The 23,005-nt window shown below is 38.6% G+C and overlaps 2 protein-coding genes across 2 annotated transcripts in view; both read right to left on the minus strand.

Annotated features, from left to right (window-relative positions):
- Window positions 1–23,005, minus strand: part of TSPAN4 (tetraspanin 4) — a gene marked incomplete at its 5' end in the record, with an annotated part of 735,824 nt that overhangs the window by 411,206 nt on the left and 301,613 nt on the right. Inside the window, one exon of the mRNA XM_081313178.1 lies at window positions 8,940–8,991. The remainder of the gene's footprint in view (window positions 1–8,939; window positions 8,992–23,005) is intronic.
- Window positions 1–23,005, minus strand: part of CRACR2B (calcium release activated channel regulator 2B) — a 794,336-nt gene that overhangs the window by 307,988 nt on the left and 463,343 nt on the right. The window lies entirely within an intron of this gene.

The following is a 23,005-nucleotide window of genomic DNA, read 5'->3' on the forward strand; positions in this document are numbered from 1 at the left end:
CTATGAAGCCTCTGTGAAGACAGCCTTCAATCCATAAATCGCAACATCACTGCAGGAAGATATTCCTTCCTCAGAGGAATGTTCATCCCTATAGCCTCTTGGAGCATTTCTGCACGAATGAGTCAGAGATATTGTAATTTCGATGTCAGTCTTTTCAAGATTTCATCAGGTATGATGAGCCCAGTGTTTGTATGAAGATTGTTAAATGAGATAGTCTTCAGTTTTATCTTCCTTTCCAAAATTAAAATCATTTTGAATGCACTATGTATAATATCACTTCTAGCTATTGCACTTATTGAAAAGTAATTTTTCACTCCTTTTCCCATTTACTACCAATCCTTAAAATACAAGTTGGAGTCACTCTATAGATCATCTAATCCAAACCTTGCTGAGTACAGAAATCCCCTAAACCACCCTTGAGGGTTGCCATTATTTAGATTATTTCTTTTGAATAAATAGTATCCTTTGAGTTTTATGTGCCAATTAAAATTCCACCAGATTTACTTACTATTTACTTACCAGATTTACTTCCATGGTTAGGATTTCTAATTCTTCCTGTCTGTTACTTACTGGGGAGGGTTGTTTGTTGCTTTGCCAGACTCAAGGTCAAAGAAGATTCCAATAGCCTCCAATATCTCATTCTCACAATACATTAAATTGGATCAACAATGAAGTTAATGTGTTATAGGAACACAAAAAAGAAGTCATTTCATCCAATCAACTAATCTCAGAATGTTAAATTTAGTCCATGATAGAGTCACATTATTAAACTAATTTGGCTTACCCAGATGCAACATAGGAATAGAACTTACAAGTACTCCCAAGTCTTATTTTGAAGCCCATCACTAGCTGTGGCTCCCTTGCCAGAAGAAAATCTAACTGTACCCCCAATAGCTTATCATGGATGCATTACCATTAACTCTACATTTAATCCTAATCTTGGTGATATGGCTTTTTCTTATTTCTGAACATATATGGAGATTCTCAGTCATCCAGGTCATAGTTACCCCAAAGATGCTTTTTCATGAGGCAACTGGACTTTCTTGTTTTTCTCTGAAGATGTTTCACTTCTCATCCAAGAAGCTTCTTCAGCTCTGACTGGACGGTGGGGAATGGAAAGATTTTGCAGACAGCTGTCTGCAAGGACTATAAGTCTTTCCATTTCCCACCATCCAGTCAGAGCTAAAGAAGCTTCTTGGATGAAATGTCTTTAAAGAAAAGCAAGAAAGTCCAGTTGCTTCATGAAAAAGCATCTTTTGGGCTTATTCCTGAATCCCCCTCCCACCAAATTTGAAAGTTTGGGAACAGAAGAGGAAACAAGGGAGCACTGAAGACCCAAGAGATAAAAGAGGGCAAAACATTAAACCAAATGGACTAGATCCAGATAGATCTGGGTGAATCCAACCATCTACCTATTAAGCAAGACCAGAATGAGAAACAGAACACTCTTCTGCCTAAAGACGACTTTCAATCCTGGACCAAGCCCTTGGAAGACCTATTTTTCTGTAAGCATATTCTGGATTTGAAATAATCACCTGTTTCATAAAATTTCTACAACTTACTTTGTAAACAAAACTATATCCTAGTTAGGAGGTGTAAAGCTAACTTGTAAATCCCTTGAATTAAGACTGTACATCTTGCTGATGCCTTTTTACATGGTTTCTAAAGCCCAACAGGCAAAAAAAGAAATGGGGTATAACAGTGGTAATAAATGTTCTCTGCACTGTCATGAGCTATTTGCTATAAGCTATTTGCTTATATTGAACTTGGAACTCATCTCTTCAGGTTGATGGGGAAATGAAGGTGTATAAGAGTTGGCCTTTTGCCACACAGTTACCACCTGGCAAGGTGAAGCAAATGAAGGGCATGGCTATAATTACTAAATAGTTTTCTGACAAACAAGAAGGGATCTACAATAGTTTTTACTTGGTGAAAGAGAGAAAGATGTAAACTCCACTGTCACTTTTCCCCTCAATAAATCACTCTGAAAGTCGGATGCCTGGTGCCAGCCAGCCAGAAAATGTGATGCTTGACATTTCTTAGGACAAAGACCAGTGCAATGTGACCCCCTTCAAAGGCGCTCCAGGGACTTAGCCCAGAAAGAGACAGAGGTCAAGGACAATGTCACTTCAACATTGTCTAGTTTCAATAGATCTCATAGATGAGCAGGCTGAATCTTGCTGGGAAAACTTACAGAAGGATCCAGTAACCATTGTTGCAACTAGCTCAAGAAATACACCATTGAATGGGCAAAACCTGCTGACTAATAATGCTGAATTATTTTGGGTGACTACCACCCCACAATTCTGCTTACCCATATTTTTCCTTTCCCTAGCTCACAGGACATTTCAATCAAATGTTCCAGAATAGGACCAGAAATAAATATGCTTGTTGGTTTTAAAATAAGATTTATGATAGTTTTACTTACACTTGTTTTCATTGCTTGCAAGCTATTTTGGGGAAGATTGCTAACCTGAAAAGATGGTGGAGTGGGGGAGAGGAGGAGAGGGAGAGACAGTAGGTAGACAGGTAGAAGTAAGAGAGACGGACATGACACCGTACAGTCTGTCTGTATATCTCTCCACTTATCTGATTAATACCTGCAGAAAACATCTTCCTTGAAGTCCATGCTTCTGTCACAGACCATCCACTCCAGGATTTCACCAGTTTCCTGGGCCTAAAACCTAAAAAGAACTTTTTCTTGGCATGATAAGGTCATTGCTGGTGGATTCACTACAGAAGAGGCAACTCAAAAGTGAGTAGTTTGGGGCCAAGTTTTTAAACGTATATAGTCAGTCTTTGACTTATGACTACAATTGAGCCCAAAATTTTGGTTGCTAAGTGAGACAGTTGTTAACTGAGTTTTGCCCCATTTTATGACCATTCTTGCCACAGTTGTTAAGTGAATCATTGCACTTGTTAAGTTAGTAACATAGTTGTTAAGTGATTCTGGCTGCCCCACTTGTTTGTCAGAAGGTTGCAAACGGTGATGACCTCGGGACACTGGAAATCATGAATATGAACCAGTTGCCCAGCATAGAAATTTTGATCACGTGACCATGGGGATGCTACAATAATCCTAAGTGTGAAAACAGTCATAAGCCACTTTTCTCAGTGCTATGGTAACTTCAAACAGTCACTAAACAAATGGAAGGCTGAGTTCCAGGACAGGACAGGGAAGGTTCTGATCTTCTAAAAAATGCCCACGCTAAGGTTGCCCAATCAGGAGCAACTCGGGATTTCAAGTCTTCCATCAATCTGTTCCAGCTAAGATCTGCTCCCATACACAACAGCCACATGGAAATGGGTGTTAGATAGATTACTCCATGTAGGACAATCTTGGGAGATACTTTCTGAATCATATTCCTGTTAACACCCTCTACCTCTCTTTCACACTTTCCTTCGAACATAGTATCTCTCCAAACCAGTTAATTTTGTGATTTCTTCTTTCCCTTGAATATCAAATGTCTTTTATTGCCAAAACTGGCACTATACAGTTTTATTTCGGTCAGAGCTGAACCCTAAGATAACATTAAAGGCAGAGGTTCCTCTGAGCACATTTTTTTCCCACCATCTTCTTTTAGTAATATCAGGAAACCTCATACAGGAGCCAGAAAGCAAGACTGATGATTATCTATCCATCTACCTATCTACCCAATTCCCTCATGTTGTATTATCAGGAGAGGGAAACAAAAAGACAAGGAAAATCCAACATTGGATTCTACGCACATCCACAATCTTTTTCTTTCTCCCACTCGTTACTTACTGTCGACAGCCCAGCTTATATTCTTTACACTAAATATCTAGTGAATGACAGGATGGGGGCATCTGCAATCTTGCTTGACAGCAGTAATCAATAGGTAGTGAAATCCTCACCAAGCCATTCCTCTTCCTTCTGGCTACAAAGGCAAATGAAACTTCAGCTGTAAAAATGAAATACTGATCAGAAAGGAAGTACAAGCAGTAGCCTGTGTCAAAATGTAGCTTTTCCAAGTTTCATAGATTTCCCTCTGCAATTCTATGTGCTTTAAACTATGTTGCAAGCCTAATAAACTGAATATACATCTCACCGGACTTTTATTCTCCAAGGAGACTGCTTATCCGGTCCCATATACTCTCACGAACTGCTAGTGGGCAGCATGATTTCAATAGGATCTTCTACCCATAGTTGAATAGCTAAGAAATTGAGGCATGCAGAAATAAAATCAGGAATCTCTTTTATTATGACGCCCTGTTACTCATCAAGATGGGAAATCATTTAATTGAGAATCATTTTTCATAACCGTTGGTAATACTACAGTAAGAGAAATAATTTAGAGAAGGGGTATTTCATATATACTTTATTTCCCAACCGAAGATAATTAACAGGTAGAACACTCACCATTTACAGCTACACTTATGTGGTTGTACTCTGTGCAAAAAGAAAAAGAAAACCACACCAACCCTCACTTTTCTATTGTTAGGTTGCAACCTGGAGAGTCACCACTTTATCTCATTAATCTCCTCAAAAGGACGACAGAAATGGCAGCCGCCTTTGCTTCTGCCTCTGTGGTTTGGCAGAACTGTTTGTTCAAGTTAGAGAGAGGAGGGCAATGACAGGGCCAAGGGTGGAGCAGGACAGACCCCAAGGGAGTAGTTGCATCTTCAGCCACAGCTGCGCAGCCATTAAAATGCCCATTCAGGTTGTAGCCTGGCTGCTATGCAAAATGCTGGCCCACTGTTTAGCTTCATTTTCTATCCCTTTTTATGAGATAGAACTCATGAGACTTTCATTCCAATGGGAAAAACCTTCAGTAGTTGTCAGTTGCTGCAGTACTGCAGATAGGTTTTCTCTACAAAAAAACCTGTAGAGGTCCCGTTTTTTGAAAAAAAATTCGTAAGAAGTTAAATTGCAAATATAGCAATTAACAGCAATTCAATACAACAGGAGAAAACAAAGGAGATCCCACCGTCCCTGGCGCAGACTGCTTTACAGCACACTGAATGCAACACAATTCTTTTGAAATGTATTAATTTGAAATACATAGTGTTTCACATGAGGTGGGCTTTGTAATAGCGTATTATGCAATAACAACCGTGAACAATTGCATCATTCCATTCACTTTACAAACTTCAAGTAATGTATCCATATAATGTCCTGAGAAGGTAGTTTTTAAGGGAGGAAAAAAAAAACCAAGCAAATCTAAAGGTGCATTGGATGCTCTCCAAGGGCTCACTTACTACCCAGACAACTAAGAGATATGCAATGTTAGCAGCAAGTCTGGGAGCACAATTTGTCCAGCAGAGCAACCATTCAGGAACACTTATTTCTTGGTGAAAGCAAAGATACATAGAAGACATAAAGCAGAGACTGAATCACTGCCAAATACCTCATCTAAAGCACCAGAGTTGGCAGAACAGCTAGACAGTGACAACAATAGGACCTCTCTAAGATCAGATAAATACTGCATAGGATATGAGGGAAGCGAATGATAGATACAGAAGAAAAAGGCCATTCTGAAACTGATGTGAGCCATCGCTAGATTGAATTTCCTCACTATATATGTGTGTGGGGGGGAAGAACTCAACCTATACATACCATTCAAAGGAGACAGTCAAAAAGCCAAAAAGGAAATAAAAAGACCTAAACACCTCCTCATCAGCAATCAACAACCAGATGAGCAGAGATTAGGACCAAGATTAACACTAGACCAGGGGTAGGCAACCTTGGCTCTTTTATGACTTGTGGAGTTCAACTCCCAGAATTCCTGAGTCAGCATGGCTGGTTCAGGAATTCTGGGTATTGAAGTCCACACTCATAAAAGAGCCAAGGTTGCCTACCCCTGCACTAGACCAACAATCAAGAAGAAACAATGCCCCAGTCGAGAAAGTACCAACTCAAACAAGCTGACAGTAAACAACAGCCCAATCAAAGAACCACTGAGTCCATGTCAACCAACACTGACAGAGGAAGCCACCAATATACAAAATGAGAGCAAATCACACTTCCTTACTAGCACTGATATTGTTACTTAATTTAGCGTTGAAACATCTGCAAGAAAACAACCAAGCTCAGACAGCACCACAGAAAAAAAAATTCTCCCACACTGAGGAACGAGAAATATTCCAGTTCAAGTGCTGAGTAATGGCTCTCTATTCAACAAGGGAGTTTGTTCTCTGATCCAAGATGAAAAACATGCCCTCAGAATGGATCTGAAGCAAACCAAGATGTGTTGGTCCCATCATAAAGTGTCATAAACTAGATTCTTCCTAATAGGCGATAGCTTTCTTTTTTGACAACTGACTAAAAGTGAGTAGATTGTTTGGTGGAAATCAGGATTTTTTTTCCTTTCTCACATTTAAAATAAAAAATAAATAAATGACTAACAGTTTAAAAACTGTGGCATCCTTGGTGCTCTCTGGCTTGGTTGTTTGCCTGCAAATGTTTCACTCTACAGCAGGCTGCTCTTGAAGAGTATCCGGAAACTTGAGTTGGTGCAAAATGCTGTGGCACTGGCAGTTATGTGTGCCCCTTGTAGAACACAAAGTACATGTCTACTTTTCAAACTATATTGGTTACCTGTTTGTTTCCAGATCTAATCCAAATTGCTGGTTTTGACCTTTAAAGCTGTACATGGGACCTGGTTATCTGAGGGACCACCTTTCCCCAATTACATCTTCCTGTTCCACCAGATCTTGGTGAGAGGGCATGCTGGTTGTGGGCCTTCTCAGCTATGGTACCCACATTGTGGAATAGCCACCCTTCTTAGGTTAGGCTGGCACCTTCACTGCTGACTTTCTAAAGGTCCTTCAAGACCTGGTTGCACCATCATGCCTGGGAACCCCAAGGAACTGGTGAACTAGAAAAATGGTGCTGTTATTATTATTAAGTTCATTATTTTTTATAGTTTTTAATGTTTTAATAGTAATGATAATAATTATTTGTGAATTACTGTTTCATAATTTTGTAGTAAGTAACTAAGAGTCACTAGTTTTGTGAAATGAGTAGATATATACCGTAAATTTGAAATAAAAATAAATAAGTTGCCCAACTAAGTTAACATTATCATCAGTGCCAGTGAGTGTGGGTTTGCTCCCTGTTTATATACAGAAGTCTGTCAACCCAGTTTTGGTGGGAATAAGGTTTTCTCCTTGATATTTCTTTGATTAGGGTATTCTTTTCTATTTGATTGTTTGCATGGTGTTAATCCTTGCTTATCTTGTTGGATACAACATATCTCTGTTAAGTACAAAGTTAAGACATAAACTCTGAAATATACGCTGGATCATGGAGAAAGCTAGAGAGTTCCAGAAAAACATCTACTTCTGCTTCATTGACTATGCTAAAGCCTTTGATTGTGTGGATCATAACAAACTGTGGCAAGTTCTTAAAGTGATGGGCGTACCAGACCATCTTATTTGTCTCTTGAGAAACCTATATGTGGACCAAGAAGCAACAGTGAGAACTGGACATGGAACCACTGATTGGTTCAAAATTGGGAAAGGAGTCTGGCAAGGCTGTATACTGTCACCCTGCCCATTTAACTTATATGCAGAACACATCATGAGAAAGGCAGGGCTAGATGAATCAAAAGTTGGAATTAAATGGCAGAAAGTGAAGAAGAACTAAAGAGCCTCTTGTTGCGGGTGAAGAAGGAGAGTGCAAAACTTGGGTTGAAACTTAACATTAAGAAAACCAAGATCATGGCATCCGGCCCTCTCAATTCCTGGGAAATAGATGGCGAAGAAATGGAGGTAGTGACAGATTTTATTTTCCTGGGCTCCAAGATCACTGCAGATGGGGACTGTAGCCAAGAAATTAAAAGACGCTTGCTCCTCGGGAGGAAAGCCATGGCAAATCTAGACAGCACACTAAAAAGCAGAGATATCACCCTGTCAACAAAAGTGCGTATAGTCAAGGCTATGGTCTTCCCAGTTGCAATGTATGGCAGTGAAAGTTGGACCATAAGAAAGGCTGAGCGCAAAAGAATTGAGGCCTTTGAACTATGGTGCTGGAGAAGACTCCTGCGAGTCCCTTGGACTGCAAGGCGATCAAACCGGTCAGTCCTAGAGGAGATCAATCCTGACTGCTCTTTAGAAGGCCAGATCCTGAAGCTAAAACTCAAATACTTTGGCCACCTAATGAGAAAGAGGACTCACTGGAGAAGAGCCTAATGCTGGGAAAGATCGAGGGCAATAGAAGAAGGGGACGACAGAGAATGAGGTGGCTGGATGGAGTCACTGAAGCAGTAGGCGTGAGCTTAAATGGACTCCAGAAGATGGTAGAGGACAGGAAGGCCTGGAGGAACGTTGTCCATAGGGTCGCGATGGGTCGGACATGACTTCATAGCTAACAACAACAAATTTAACTACTAAAAACAAGGAACTGAACATTTTGCCAGTTTCAATCTTTAACAGCTTGCAAAGTAGATTTAATGCAAAAATGAAGGCAATAAAAATCTTCACAATTAGCAGTCCCGTGAGGTACATTTTTCAGGTTGCTAATAATTTTACAAATACAGAAATAAAATCATAAGTATATTTCCAGGTGGTTTGTAGCCTTGAAACATATATCATATACCAGAATCTACTTCAAAAAGCCTCACGTTTATGTTCTCTTCTCTCTTTTTATCATAGCCCATCATCCATTTTCTTGTTTGCCTCTCATTCTCCATGGCCAGCAAAAAGTTTAAATTTCAACTAATAAACCCATTTATCCGATCTAAAGACCATTATTACAATTGCTTCCATTTTCTCAGTTGATTGACCATGGACCAAGGACAACATGCTTCCAAATGTACAATACAGAATATTTGCTTTGTTTCTGGCGCCCATGTAAATGTTCCAAAATAAAGAAGTTCAGACATTCTTTTCTTAAAACCTTTTAAAGATCACTCGGGAATAGAGGGGGGGGGAAACATGTTTAGCTTTGAAAATTTTGTAGAAAACAAGGTAAATACCTGATTTGAAGCCTGCACCAAGGAATTCTTAAATCTGCTGGATTCAAATAATCTGGAAAAGAAAAAAACAAATGTAAATTTATTTGATCACCTCTTAGAAAGTACGGCTATCAGATTAGCTCTAAGATCCAGGAGAAAAGTGGGAAATTCCCCTGTGATCAGTAAAAAACAGCAGATGTCCAAGCTATCACAAACTCACAGAGTCCTTCTCCTGCCCAGCAGGTTAAGAAACTTCAGCTTTGAAGAAAAAGAAGAAGAAGAATGGAAACAACAGAAGAACAAATGGCATTGGCTTTGCTTGTGGCCTGATCAGAGTGGTGGAACTTTTTAGTCCTAGAAGAGAATCATTTGAAAATAAGCTACCACAACAAATGACTGTTTGGCTAATTTCCCAAAAAGAGATTTGCCCTTCTCCTTCTGCTAACATTTGTTAGCCTTATTTTATTTAATGGTCTCCAAAGAAATGATGTGTTTTTTAAACTAGCTATTGGAATTTTATCACTTAATCTCTTTTCCACTCACTGTTAGATTAGTTAAAAGAATAATGAAATAAATTGTTCTACTTTTTTAAAGCTTCAGTACAGAAATCTAATCTGAAGTGGGATGAACTTTCTTGAAGTTCCTGGTAAGGTAAAGGTAAAGGTTCCCCCGCACATGCGTGCTAGTCGTTTCCAACTCTAGGGGCTGGTGCTCATCTCCATTTCAAAGCTGAAGAGCTAGCGCTTGTCCGAGGACGTCTCCATGGTCATGTGGCTGGCATGACTAGACACCAAAGGCGCACGGAACGCTGTTACCTTCCCACCGTAGTGGTCCCTATTTTTCTACTTGCATTTTTACGTGCTTTCGAACTGCTAGGTTGGCAGAAGCTGGGACGAGTAACAGGCGCTCACTCTGTTATGCGGCACTCGGGATTCGACCCGCCAAACTGCTGACCTTCTGATCGACAAGCTCAGCGTCCTAACCCACTGAGCCACCACGTCCCTATGAAGTTCCTGATACCGGTAGGTATAAGTCAAGCCTTTGAGACAGATCAAGTTAGGAAACCTTCTGGAGGTAGCAGAACAATAGTGAAGTACTTAGAGGAGACACATAATTCCCAACTCAAGAGGACTTCTTAAACCTTGGAGCAGCTCCAATCTTAGGTAAATAACATTTGATTAAACCAGAAAAGACACTTCCTGAGGGATAGTAGGGGGCTTATTTTAGAGTGCAAAAATCTTACATTTTTCCATTTGATCATGCAGATTTTGAAAAAGTTGCTCATTGGTAAAATTAGGGCTTTTTTTGTCATAGAACGTTCAGAACGGAGTTCCGGCACCTTTTTTGGATGGAACCTTATAGGGTAGGCAAGGCGGGTTGTATGACATGTGTGAGTTCTGGCACCTTTTTCTTTTACAAAAAAAGCACTGGGTAAAATTGAAGTATAAATAAAGAAGATGCTAAATCTGACTTACTGTATGTTCTAATGGGGAAACGTGTGTTAACATTTTTGTAAAATACTGTGTTCTACCATTTGAGATGGTTAAGACCAAAGCATAATACAATCCCAAGCTGTAATCATGATTAGAAGCTAGGAAGCAAGCAATATCCTCCATACAGGGCAACATACAGATAAGAAACTCTGGAAGGTAAGGTGAACGTAATACTGCAAATGTCAGTAATAAATTAATATTGAACCATTATTGAAGGAAAACAAAGCATTAAGGGAAATTGAGTTTCAAATGTCTCCAAGCAAAACAACATAGATTTTAGTCCCTCTTCCCTGCAAGATTAGTGCATTGAGCTAAATTTAAATGAACAGAAGCAAACGTCCACACATTTATATGAAAGTTAAAATAGCAACCTCCTCACAGTAGCATCATAATACATAAAACACCGGAGTACAATTTTATTTCAATTTCTCTTTGAGATTCACATAAACAAACAAAATCTTGCTCTCCAAAATTTTTGGGATGTAATACGTTTGGGGGGCGGGGGGAGGAAGAACCATGTTTGCCTGCTGTAATAAAAACATAAAAAATAAAGTCTGCAGTACTTTATAAGTAAATGTATTATGCCAAGAATTATTGTGAATTACACCTACAGAAAACTATAATAAATAGGGGTGGGTGGGTTTGAACCTAATGCCAGTTATGAAGCCCTCATGAACATCCAATTAAAAGGTCTCATGGATACACCAGTACACCAGTACAGTTTCACCAAATACAATAATTAACCAGGATGATTATATTCCTCATAACTGCAATGCACTGAAAGAGCATCTGACCTTCCAGTTGTCTGTGCCTAAAGTATAGTTAGAAAATACAGCAACCTTCAATGTATACATTTGGTTCAGGAGATTGGAATATGAAATTGGATCCTATTCCTCCAGGCATTTTTAACTCCATCTTCTTCTAGTGGTTTCATACCCATTCCAGATCTGAATGCAGATCTGAGGACAATGATCTAGCAGAGTATCAATTGTCCCTGATCTCCAGTGTCTGGTTATCTGGAAGGTTTATCTGCCTCCCACTCAAGTACTGTAGAATCCCTGAGGAAATTAGCAGAGATCCAAGCAGCAATAGCATTTTATGACATTATCCAGGTAGCACCATGAAGTCCAGAAAAGTTTCAGAAGACATCATTTTGGAATTACAGGTAATCCTGGACCTATAAACCATTGTTGAGCCCAAACCTTCTGTTGCTAAATGAGACATTTGTTAAATGAGTTTTGCCCCATTTTAAAAACAGTTGTTAACTGAATCACTGCAGTTGTTAAGTTTGTAACATGATTGTTAAATGAATGTGGCTTCCCCATTGTCTTTGCTTCTCAGAAGGTCGTAAAACAGGATAACATGACTCTGGGACACTGCAACCATCATAAATATGAGTCAGTTGCCAAGTGTCTGAATTTTGATCACATGACCATGGGGATGCTGCAAAGGTCATTAGTGTGAAAAATGGTCATAAGTCATTTTTTTTCAGTGCCGTGGTAACTTCAAACAGTCACTAAATGAGCTGTTGTAAGTTCAGGATTACCTGTATTTTGTGGCCTTCTCAATGACCTACAGTATACTCAAGCTTCCAGCTGGCATTAAATTTCATCCCACTTTGCTAACACTTATCTGAGGAATAATTTGAAAATGGATTTAAATACTTATATTATGCACACAATAGTTATGTTCTTAATAAATAATCTTCTAAAAATTCAGTGTTTTTAATAAACTACCCAGGGAGACTGATGTACATTTATCCGGAAGCTTTTCTTACTTTGACAAGAATTTTTAACTCTGGAACAGCCTCCCCAAAAAAGATCAGTTAGCCCTCTTCCCAGCAATTTTTTTTGGAAAACGTTAACAAATGAGCTGTTTCGGAGCACTTTTTCCTAAGTTTAACCCTGATGCTTTTGTGCATTTTTTGATGCTTTTTCTGCATTTATGGTAGGATGATGTGGTCACTGTTATATTGCTTTACGATATGATTCAGATAAGTTTTAATCTAATTGTGGATATTTTAATACTTGTTTTATACATACTGTATGCCACAGAGACACTTTAATCATAGGGTAGAAGTATGATAACTAGCTAAATAAATATACTTACCTTAATTGGATTGGCAAATCAAATCAAGGGCAAATTGAGAAAACAATTATTGTTTTATAAGTAGCACAGGAGAAGCAAATTTGCCATCCCTAACCAATTTTGCCATCCCTGACATAAGAACCTTGGCCAGTGAGAAATACAGATGAGTGGAGCTTAGGTGTTAACAGGTGATTTTGTCTGCCTGACAAAGATATGGCAGTATTATGCACAATTTGGCATCTACAATTAACAACAGAACACTCAGTTCTGATTTAAAATGGACTAGGTATGGTTGGAAAGGAGATTAACTATAAGATACAAAAGAAAAACCAACATAAGCTGGAGTAGATGGCAATGTGGAAGTCTGTCATTGGTTAAGAAGTAAGATATAAAATTCAGTATTTTTTCTGGATTGTGTGCTGTATTTTTTTATACATCATGGACTTCAGATGTTGAGGATTGTGCTTTAATTCAATGTACTCTGCCCCATTGTTATAATAATATATATTATTATTAAACAACCTGGCTGGAAACATTTTCATTATTAGGACTTATTAACATTTATCCTGCTGTAAAACGGATAAATCAATTCTGAAATAAACAGTAATACATTTTCCATTTTCTTGTGAGGGCAAGCCACTCTCCAGTGTTAGTGCTTGCATAACTCTTGAAAATGCATCAATATTGTCCATTAACATTAACATGTGGTGTCATGTTCTTGTGTAATCAAAACTGTCAGAGAAAGGTTAATCCTTTACTTGTGAAACTTGACAGAAAACAGCACTTTTTACATTTCCACACATCAATCACACTGAATGCTACACTTACATTCCAGAAAGAACGAGACTCTCCTCTCTCACAATTTTCAAAGACTCATTAATTATACTCACTTTAATAAAAAGATCTTAATATAATGCGTAGTGATTCCTCAATTAAGTATCTCTGGTAAGGATATTTTTGCTGTAACTTGATTATTTGATCAATTTTACAGTCACATTATAACAGTAAAAAATATAAACAGTCAGAATACTAAATCTATAGCCAAACAGCAGATTTTTCAGCTTCACAGAGTATCAGATTAATTGTATAAAGAGAACTGGAGTGTTTACACTGAAATAATAGAATAATGAAACTATAAAAGCTGCCACAATTTCAGATATTAATTATTGATTTAGCATATAGAAAACTTAATAATGACAGAGGCTTTCCGCTGTGCTCTAACAGAAATCATAATGGGGGAAAAATAACCTCCAAGAAATTATTTCTGATGATACAAGCTAGTAATTATTAGGCAAATTGAGAGAGGTTGTAGTTAAGAAGAAACCATTTTTAAAAATGGATAAACAGGTTGTGATAGGAACTGACAACTGGAATTTTTGCTATGGGAAACTTGCAGATCAGAAATCGCTTGATGCCAGGAAACGAATTATAGATATCAAAGGCTTCTCCAAAGTTGAAAGCTTCTTTTTTTCAAAATTGTTGCAGTCCCAAACTTGTACATCTTCCTGTCCCATCAGCACTTTTTAAGATCGTAACATCCCTGACACCATTTTGTGTTAAAGGTTCAAAGACCTGTTTGCCACTCGACCTCCCTGCTCTGCATATTCACTGAAAGGATTTCTTTCCAGTTTCTATTAACAACTGTTTGCTTTTCTGTTCAAATCTGAAGCTACACTAATTTTAACTGTTGTTCATTCAACTGAGCCACAATCATAAATCACTTTGGAAGTTGTTTGGATATGCAGTACACAGCTAATAACAATGGTTTTATTTAGACAGGCAACCCCTCAGCTTAATAAATCAAACCTGATTTGGAGGCTCAATACATTTGAACCATCCAATAAATGTCCTCAGCTTAATAGCTTTCTGAACAACCAAATTTACCATAACTGCAAAAGCAGCCCATTTCTGAACAGTGCTGCCTACAACTCTTGAATATTTCACCCTTTATTTACTATCATTTCTTCATAAATAAGGCAGCAAATATGTCCAACCAGCCTGCAGGGATCATCAACTTAAATATAGTCGCTAATAAATTATGGGATTTCAAGGTGCTTCACATTTATATATGTAATTATGCAAAGATACATTTATAGATACATTTCCCACCTTTAGGGATGGCTCACTGTATAAAATATGCTTTCAAATAGCTTGTAAAGCTCCAGAGCAGTAGTATCAAATGTATAAGCCAGAAGGTATTCCTACTCCAGTGGTCTACAAAGTACTTGGCTGCTTTTCATGCTTTTCTGCCACTAGTAAACAGGATTCTCAATGTGTAGTCACAGTAGGACATGTAGAAAACATGACAACAACCAGTTCAGAGCAGAAAATACAAGAAGAAGTATTTGCACTGACCAAGTTAATTGCAGTTATGGTTTAGTACCTTGCCGAAATAGTGAACAACTTTATTCCTCATATTTTACACTCATTTAGAGTATTTAAGAAGAAATACGCCAATTGCGTCATTTTTTTCAGATTATGATCTTGGGAGTTTGTAATTCAAAATGTGACATTCTGCACATACAAACAGAAAGATTTACAGTACGTTCATCTTCCAAGACACAACCTATATAAGGCTTTGATATCATTGCCTGCTTGAATGTAACTCTTAACACCCTGCAGATACATCTGACCTCCAGTTAATTGACTGACAAATCATTAAATGTCTAGGGACAGGAAATTTCTTCTCTCATTTCCTATCACCTTCACCAGCAAAACATCTAATAGTCCCAGGGTTGCATTTTACAGGCAACTAAAAAGACACCATTTTGAAATTTATGAGGAGCCTGGGAAGCTACCAAATGACATCTTTTTTTTTTCTTTCCTTCTTCATGCCGTGGGCATAAATTTGGTTCACAGCTTGTTCCTGCACTTAAGTAATTGTGTCTATCTAGCACAAATACATCTGTCTACCTTTCTGCTTCATAACTAAAGAACACCAAGAGCACTCATTTGTTCTCTGGCTTAGGAGAGAAAAATGATCAGCTCAATTAAAACCAGAAGGAAAAGAAAGATGAAATGAAAACTCTTCACATTTCATTTGCTACCCATTTTTCAAAGTGATAAAAAAAAATTCCAGGGGTGAGTTGTTTTTCTTTACTAGAAGACATGGCTGGGTTTCTTTACAGATATAGGTATGATGAACAAAAGTGAATATGTGCAGTTAGCATTCTTATATATTTTACAGTTACTATTCCTATTTCACATTTCCCAGAGAACAAAAATTGATGCTCAAAAATAATCCCCCAAAATTCATTGTGTCCTCAAAAAATCTGATGAGCGCAAAATTGGGAAGCTTACTTACGTCTACAGAAAGGAAAACTTTTGCCAAGATAGCCCTCTCCCTCCAGAGATTTCCCAAGCCATTCTGTGTGCAATTGTTCCAGGTGAAAGATGCACCGGTAGACATCCTTCTACCACCATTAATCCTTTTCCATCCAACCTTCCAAATCGCAACAGTCTGTTGTGACTCAGGGCCAGCCTGTGGGTCCGGCAGCCGGCTCAGATGTCTCGGATGACTCAGATGAGGGGGAGGAGGAGTGTGTGGGAGACGAACCGGCTGATGATGGTTTGGAGACTTCGCAGAGCCCCCAGCCGGGGCCCTCTTCTCAGCTGCGTGAGCCCGATAGTGCGGAGGATGATGACCCACAGCTGGCCCTGTTCAAGGACGCCCGACGCAGGAGGCAGTCGAGCAGGACCAAACAGAGAAAGGCTGTGGGACTCCTCGGGAGGAGGCACAGGGAGGCCACGCCCTGATCTCTAAATAAAAGGAGTGTTTGGGGAAGGGCTGGTTGCTGAAAGCAACCCTTCCGTTTGAGGATTCAAGTTCCAGTGTTTTTGTTTCTTGTTCTGTTATTTGAGTAATAAATCTTGGCAGACGCTTTCCAGCCTTAGACGCTCTCCAGTCTCTACTGTTTGAACAGGGGTTTGCCTTATTGCAAGGCCGGTAGCAGGCTGGTTCAGAACACAGTCCTTAACCAGATTTTCTACTCATACAACAGTCAGATTTTGCATGGATTTTTAAGGACTTGATTTCTTTATAATGTAATAGGTTTCAGAATGCCAAGCAACAGATGACACTCTTCATGTTATTTCTAGCTAAGGGGAGTTCTTATGTGACCTCTACTGGGGTGGAACTGAAGTTTTCTTTCAACTATTGCCATCTGCTCTTTGCTGAATGCATAGTCACAGTCCACCAAACTGTTTCCTTCATGGTGCAGAACAGAGGAGACGTTGCCAGCTTTTCCACCTGCATTCTGCTACTGCCATGTGCACAAAAGAGTTAAGGCTAGAGCAACCAAAGCCCATGGCAATGACCACCCACAGTATTGTTTCCTGTAACTCTGGAAAGATCCATGTTTTTTTGATATAGAGACATGGCTGATAGAGATATCAATTCCTCTTTTTATCTCCTGTCTGTCATTAAGACCTTTCTCCCTACTTTTGTCTGCTTTTGTTCAACCTGCCAGCAATCTTGTTTGAAGTTTACGAATGGAATGGAATGGAATGGAATGGAATGGAATGGAATGGAATGGAATGGAATGGAATGGAATAGAATAGAATAGAATAGAATAGAATAGAATAGAATAGAATAGAATAGAATAGAATAGAATAGAATAGAATAGAATAGAATAGAATAGAATAGAATAGAATAGAATAGAATAGAATAGAATAGAATAGAATAGAATAGAATAGAATAGAATTCTTTATTGGCCAAGTATGGATGGACCCACAAGGAATTGGTCTCCGGTGCATACGTTTTCAATGTACATAAAAATAATAGTGATAATCATGATCATGTTTACTAATGTTTAATCAATAACTAAGAGAAAGATAAGGGTATATGCAATCAAGATCCACATTACACACTATTCTGGCCAGTTAAATCTTGTGTGTGGAACAATCAATCTGCTCCTTTGTCATGTCTTTAGCCCAGTATATAGGGTCCTATGTGTGTAAAGGTAGCTTTGGAGAAATGTACGAAGTTTATATAATGGTAAAGAAGAAGAAGAGGAGGAGGAGAAGGAGGAGGAGAAGGAGAAGGGGAAGAATGTATTTCCATATTGTCAGCCCCACTAGTAGACCAGACCATAAAACCAACTCCAAAGGAAAGCTAAAATTACTTTTATCATTGATTATAGTAACAGAATCTTGCATGTCTATGCTGTATATCCTTCCTCTGTCTTATAGTTCAGAAAATTAGGAAAGTGTCTTTCTCAGCTGCTTCTAAATGTTATCAGGATTTTCTGAACTTAAACATGATTAAGCAACAGCTTTTGCATATATCTGTCAAGGTCATCTGCTTTACTCTCTACACTAGTGAAGGACTTAAATCACAATTTGATATACTTTATGGGAAAAGATTTGCCAGGTAAATAACTAAATGAAGATGAAGTTAATCAATATCTAGAATCAGATGTTAGCACTGTATACAGTTTCAATTACAGCAATATTAAACACAGACAAACATTAGGTTGAAAATGCCCAGAATCCTCACTACATATTGATTTTCATTCACCGGAAAACTGATGCATGAGGCCTTGAGTACTAAAGGCTGTTCACAGCAAGGACAGCAATGATGGTGAAAGCAATGGAGCATTTTTGAAAAATATATTTGTAATAGTGGAATACAAATAACTACAATACTAACAGGAAAAAAATTCAGCAGCATAAAGATTTATATAATATCTGCTTAGTATCAATATAGTATTGTACTTATAGTATAGTATTTTATCTTATAAAGGGACGCGGTGGCTCAGTGGGTTAGGACACTGAGCTTGTCGATCAGAAGGTCGGCAGTTTGGCGGGTCGAATCCTGAGTGCCGCGTAACAGAGTAAGTGCCTGTTACTCGTCCCAGCTTCTGCCAACCTAGCAGTTCGAAAGCACGTAAAAATGCAAGTAAAAAAATAGGGACCACCACGGTGGGAAGGTAACAGCGTTCCGTGCGCGTTTGGCATCTAGTCATGCCGGCCACATGACCATAGAGACGTCCTCGGACAAGCGCTGGCTCTTCGGCTTTGAAACAGAGATGAGCACCGGCCCCTAGAGTTGGAAACGACTAGCACGCATGTGCGGGGGAACCTTTACCTTTACCTTATTTTATCTTATAATTAAATCTAGACCATTTGGAAACATAGTGCTTCAGTGACTCATTTTTGAAACCTAAAGAGTTTTTGGAAAAAAAAAACAGTATAAATTTATATCCTGAATCTATTCCTTAGTATCAGAAGCACAGATTTTCATTCATTCATTCATTCGTTCATTCATTCATTCATTCATTCATTCGCCCAGCTCTACAGTGACTCTGGGCAATTTACCATTAAAAAATAAAAGGAAACATACATGAAAGAAAACAAATACAGGTGTATGAAAAATGAAATCAGAAACAAACATCAAAGGGATCTTAAGCCAAGGCCTGGGAAGAAGAGCCTTTGTGTGAAATGTACTGGCCCTCAAGATCAGTAGAACTTCATAAAACTATAACTTCCATATTTCCGGAATATAGTTTAACATCACATTTACATGCACACTGAACTATTTCTTTCTAAAATAAAGACCAGCAATTTCCAACCTTTTAAAAAACATTCTTGGGGACCACTGCAGGCATAAAAATAATAGTTTTTGATGAAATTTCATTCTTAAGTCATAAAGAGCATGCTTTACATTTCTTAAAATCTGGACTCACTGATTATCCAAAACAGGATATCCCAATTCTTCATTCCACGATTCAGTCATATAACTAAGATTAACTTTCATTCTGTTTTTTTTAAATTCCTTGTAAAATGGAATTGTTGGTTTTAATCCAAGCGTTCCATCTCTTCAGGATCCTGGGGTTGAGGGTCCTTTGGAGGCTGCTAAAGCATCCAGACTATATTAATGGCAGTAATGAAAGACTGAACTAGAGAGCTAATTTGCTGTAGTGGGTGAAGGTGCTAGCCTAGAAACCAGGGGACTGTGAGTTCTAGTCCTAACTTTAGACATGAAAAATCTGCTGGGTGGCTTTGGGCCCGTCACTCTCTCTCAGCCCAACCCATCTCATGAGATTGTTGTTGTGGAGAAAATAAGGAGGAGGAAGAAGTATTAAGTATGTTCACTGCCTTGAGTTGTATATTTAAAAAAGTGGAATAATCTTTTTTTTTTTAAAAAAAGAGGACAAGAATGCTTGTTGTAGAGGGCAAGAGCACTGAAAAACACACCGTACTGATTTCACAGCTCCAAATGCATCAGTCAGTTCAGAGTCGTCCTGAAGTCTCCCATCTTAAACACCTCGTTATTAAGAAGTAAGCTCCAATGACCACAGTGAAATTTATACAGCCAAATAAACATGCATAAGGCTGTTGCTGTAAAGCTATAAAAATTAAACAAAATATCATTGTAATTGAAATCGACATTCGTCTAATATAGGAAGGAAGACAAACTACACCCCCTGGGGAGGAAGTACACTGCTAAGTGTAAACAAAGCTATTAGAAGCACAATCTGCAGCAAACTGCCAAAATATGATTAATTGTTGAAATTATCCTAAAAAAGAGCAATTATAACAATAAATTCTCCTGGAGATGGACTAAAGAATGGTGAATATTATTCCTTACCCTTTTTATAACATACTAATGCTCATCCCAAAATGTCAGGTGGCATTGGTCTAAGACTTATCTCCACATCTAGTAGCCAACCTCGGATGATCTCAATATTTTATTGTATTTTTTATTATGTTATTTATTTATAGCCAACCTTTATTCTTTTTTTAATAACCCAAGGGGTGAACATACCCAATAGTCCTTCCTCCTGTTTTCCCTACCACAACAAGGTGAGCTGGGCTGAGACAAGAGTGTCACCCAAGATCACCTAGCAATTTTTCATGCCTAAGCTGTGAAACTCACCCTCCCCTGGTTTGTAGCCTGGTGCCTTAACTATACCAAAAACAGGGTCAGAAAACCTCAGGGTTAGGCTAGAAAGTGTTATTTCTTTTTAAAAATCAAACCAGAAGAAGGCAATAGTAAGCTTTTTCCAATATTCTTGCCAAGGTATATCCATATAATTATCACGAGCTAAATTTGAGTTCAGGGACTCTTCCAATTTTGTCTCTATGTGGCAGAAAGTCATGTTAATCATTTGCATTTGGCTACCTTTACACATGTACTGTATGTTACTAAATCTCAGACCCCAAACAATTTATGCAAACTATTTTCTAATTATGAGTTTAAGCACATAATAATTTATTCCTTGTTTTTCTGTCCATTCCTCCTACGTATCTCAGAATATTGGGGTTAGGACTCTTTCATAGCTCATGCCCTTAACAATGGTCTTTGCCATTTGTCTTGTCTCCTGTTCTTTTGTAGGAAGCACAAAAAAGCAAGTTAGAAAGAAATGTGGTTGACCAACAGGCTCCATCAACCTCTTTTGCTTTCTTTATAATAGCTTAACCAATGTGCAAGTAAAATTTCCAAGAATAAGACATGTCCAATTTTGTTGCCACTTATTATATTTATTAAAACTGCCTTGCTAATATTCATTTAATCTATTAAATTTAAATCTAAGTAAATATTGTTAAGACTTTGCAATCTTAAAATTCCTACAGTCTAGCTTTTAGCAGTATTTAATATTGTAATTGAAAAGTTGTTTTAAGAGGTAGCATTTTCAGATACAGCTAATCTGTCTCTCTCACACTTTCTGACTCTCCTCCATTCTCTCTTTCTTGTGCGGTTTTCTCCTATTAATCTGCAGAGGAAGAGGAAAACCCTAGCCTTGCACTAATTTTCAACCTGCTTACAAAAAATGAGGGAAGCTGTTTTGTTTCTCCCAGTAAACCAACACAATATTGTTGGTCTTTTCTTGCCACAGTTATGTTTCCCCAAGCCAGGTGGCCATCAAAACAAGTGTCTCCCTGCTTTCCTATTGACTTACTAGCTTGTCTTTTCTGCAGCTGGCAGCCTATGTATGTACAAGCTACCTGTCTAGCAATTAAATCACTCCACCCAGACTTTCTCCTTGCACTCCATTCTGCAAGCAAATATCTATTCTATACTGTATTATACTTCAGGCAGTGAAACATGCATCTTACAGCAACTAGTTGAGCTGATGTGATTACTGCACTCTGAATCTATCAGCAGTTCATTGTCAAGATGCTATGAGGGACAAGAATACTGGCAGTTTGGCTGAAATAAAAACATGTTTCAAACAGATGCTTAAATGGACATCAGATGGCATGTTTACAATCCAGCAAAATTCAGCATTCCAGATCATAGAAGCATATGCGGTTAAAAGATGGTGCAATTTCACATCTGGGTTTACTGCTGTCTTGTAGGGCCAAGCGTGTTTCAAAAATGATGCCTCATAATATGTTTTTTCTGTGCAAGTCTGAACAAGGCTGCAAGTATCAATTCATTAAAGTTACTACAGCTCTTGTGTGGAAATCTGGAGGGAACAGTAGGGCGGGGGGGAAAGCTATTTTAAAAAATAATGAGGAAGGGCTGTGACTGTGTTTGCACAAGCTCTGAAGCATTTATTCTAAATTATTTTCCAAGCATGCCCAGCTTTATTATTTAGCCTATTTCTAGTAAATTCTCTGCTCTGTATCTTGTAAATCCTCTAGTGTGAACCTTTGAATTGCCTCTATATTATTGGGCAAGGTAGGAACCCTGAATTTTAAATAACTCTTGTACAAATCTTTGAATTGCCCTCTACAGAGCCAGGTTTAGTGGGGAGTTTCATACAGAGCGAACCATATGCATATGAGTGAATCTGGATTTGCTGTTTCTCTCTTGAATTGATAGGGAAGGAATGTGTAGGAGAAGGAGAGCAAAACCTGGAGCTGAAGTTAAAAGAGGGCTCAGCCCACTACCGTGCCGTGGTCTGTTTGGAACCGGGCCACGCAAGTGGCAGTTGAGCATATGCGCAGCTCCACTTGAATAAGTGGTGGGTTCTTGTGCTCTCACACAAAGCTCCATTTATGTGAGCAGTGGGCACGTGCAAATCTGCACACCTGCCACTCACACGGAACCATCTCCTCTCTCCCTCCCCCACCAGTCTGCCAAGCTGGAAAGGTTGGGGACTGCTGGTCTAGACAACCATGCAGGCTGAGGAATTCTGGGAGTTGAAGTCCCTATATCTTGAAATTGCCAAGTTTGAGAATCACTGCTGTACACAATGCATGACAACATGGTAATATAATCATTAGGAAAAAGCTGACATGCTTATCTTCAGTCAACATGCCAAACACTTGAATTTCTGCCAGAAACTCTTGCTTTGATTCCACCGCACCATTCTTACATACCTTTCTTCGGTGTTTTAATTACAGTCAATAATACTGCTTCTTCAATAACAACAACAACAAAGGAGGAGGAACATATGGCATTCCAAACGTTAGGCGAAATTAAATGTAACAATAAAATGTGTCGGTACAGATACGATTGAAAAGGTAGTAACTGGGATGATTGCTTGCAAGAACAGAATTGGGAAACGGAAGTATGTATGCTCACAGGAATCCTTCCCTAACCAAGGTTGATTC

Source organism: Vipera berus, assembly GCF_964194415.1.
Source record: "Vipera berus genome assembly, chromosome: 1".
NCBI lineage: Eukaryota > Metazoa > Chordata > Lepidosauria > Squamata > Viperidae > Vipera > Vipera berus.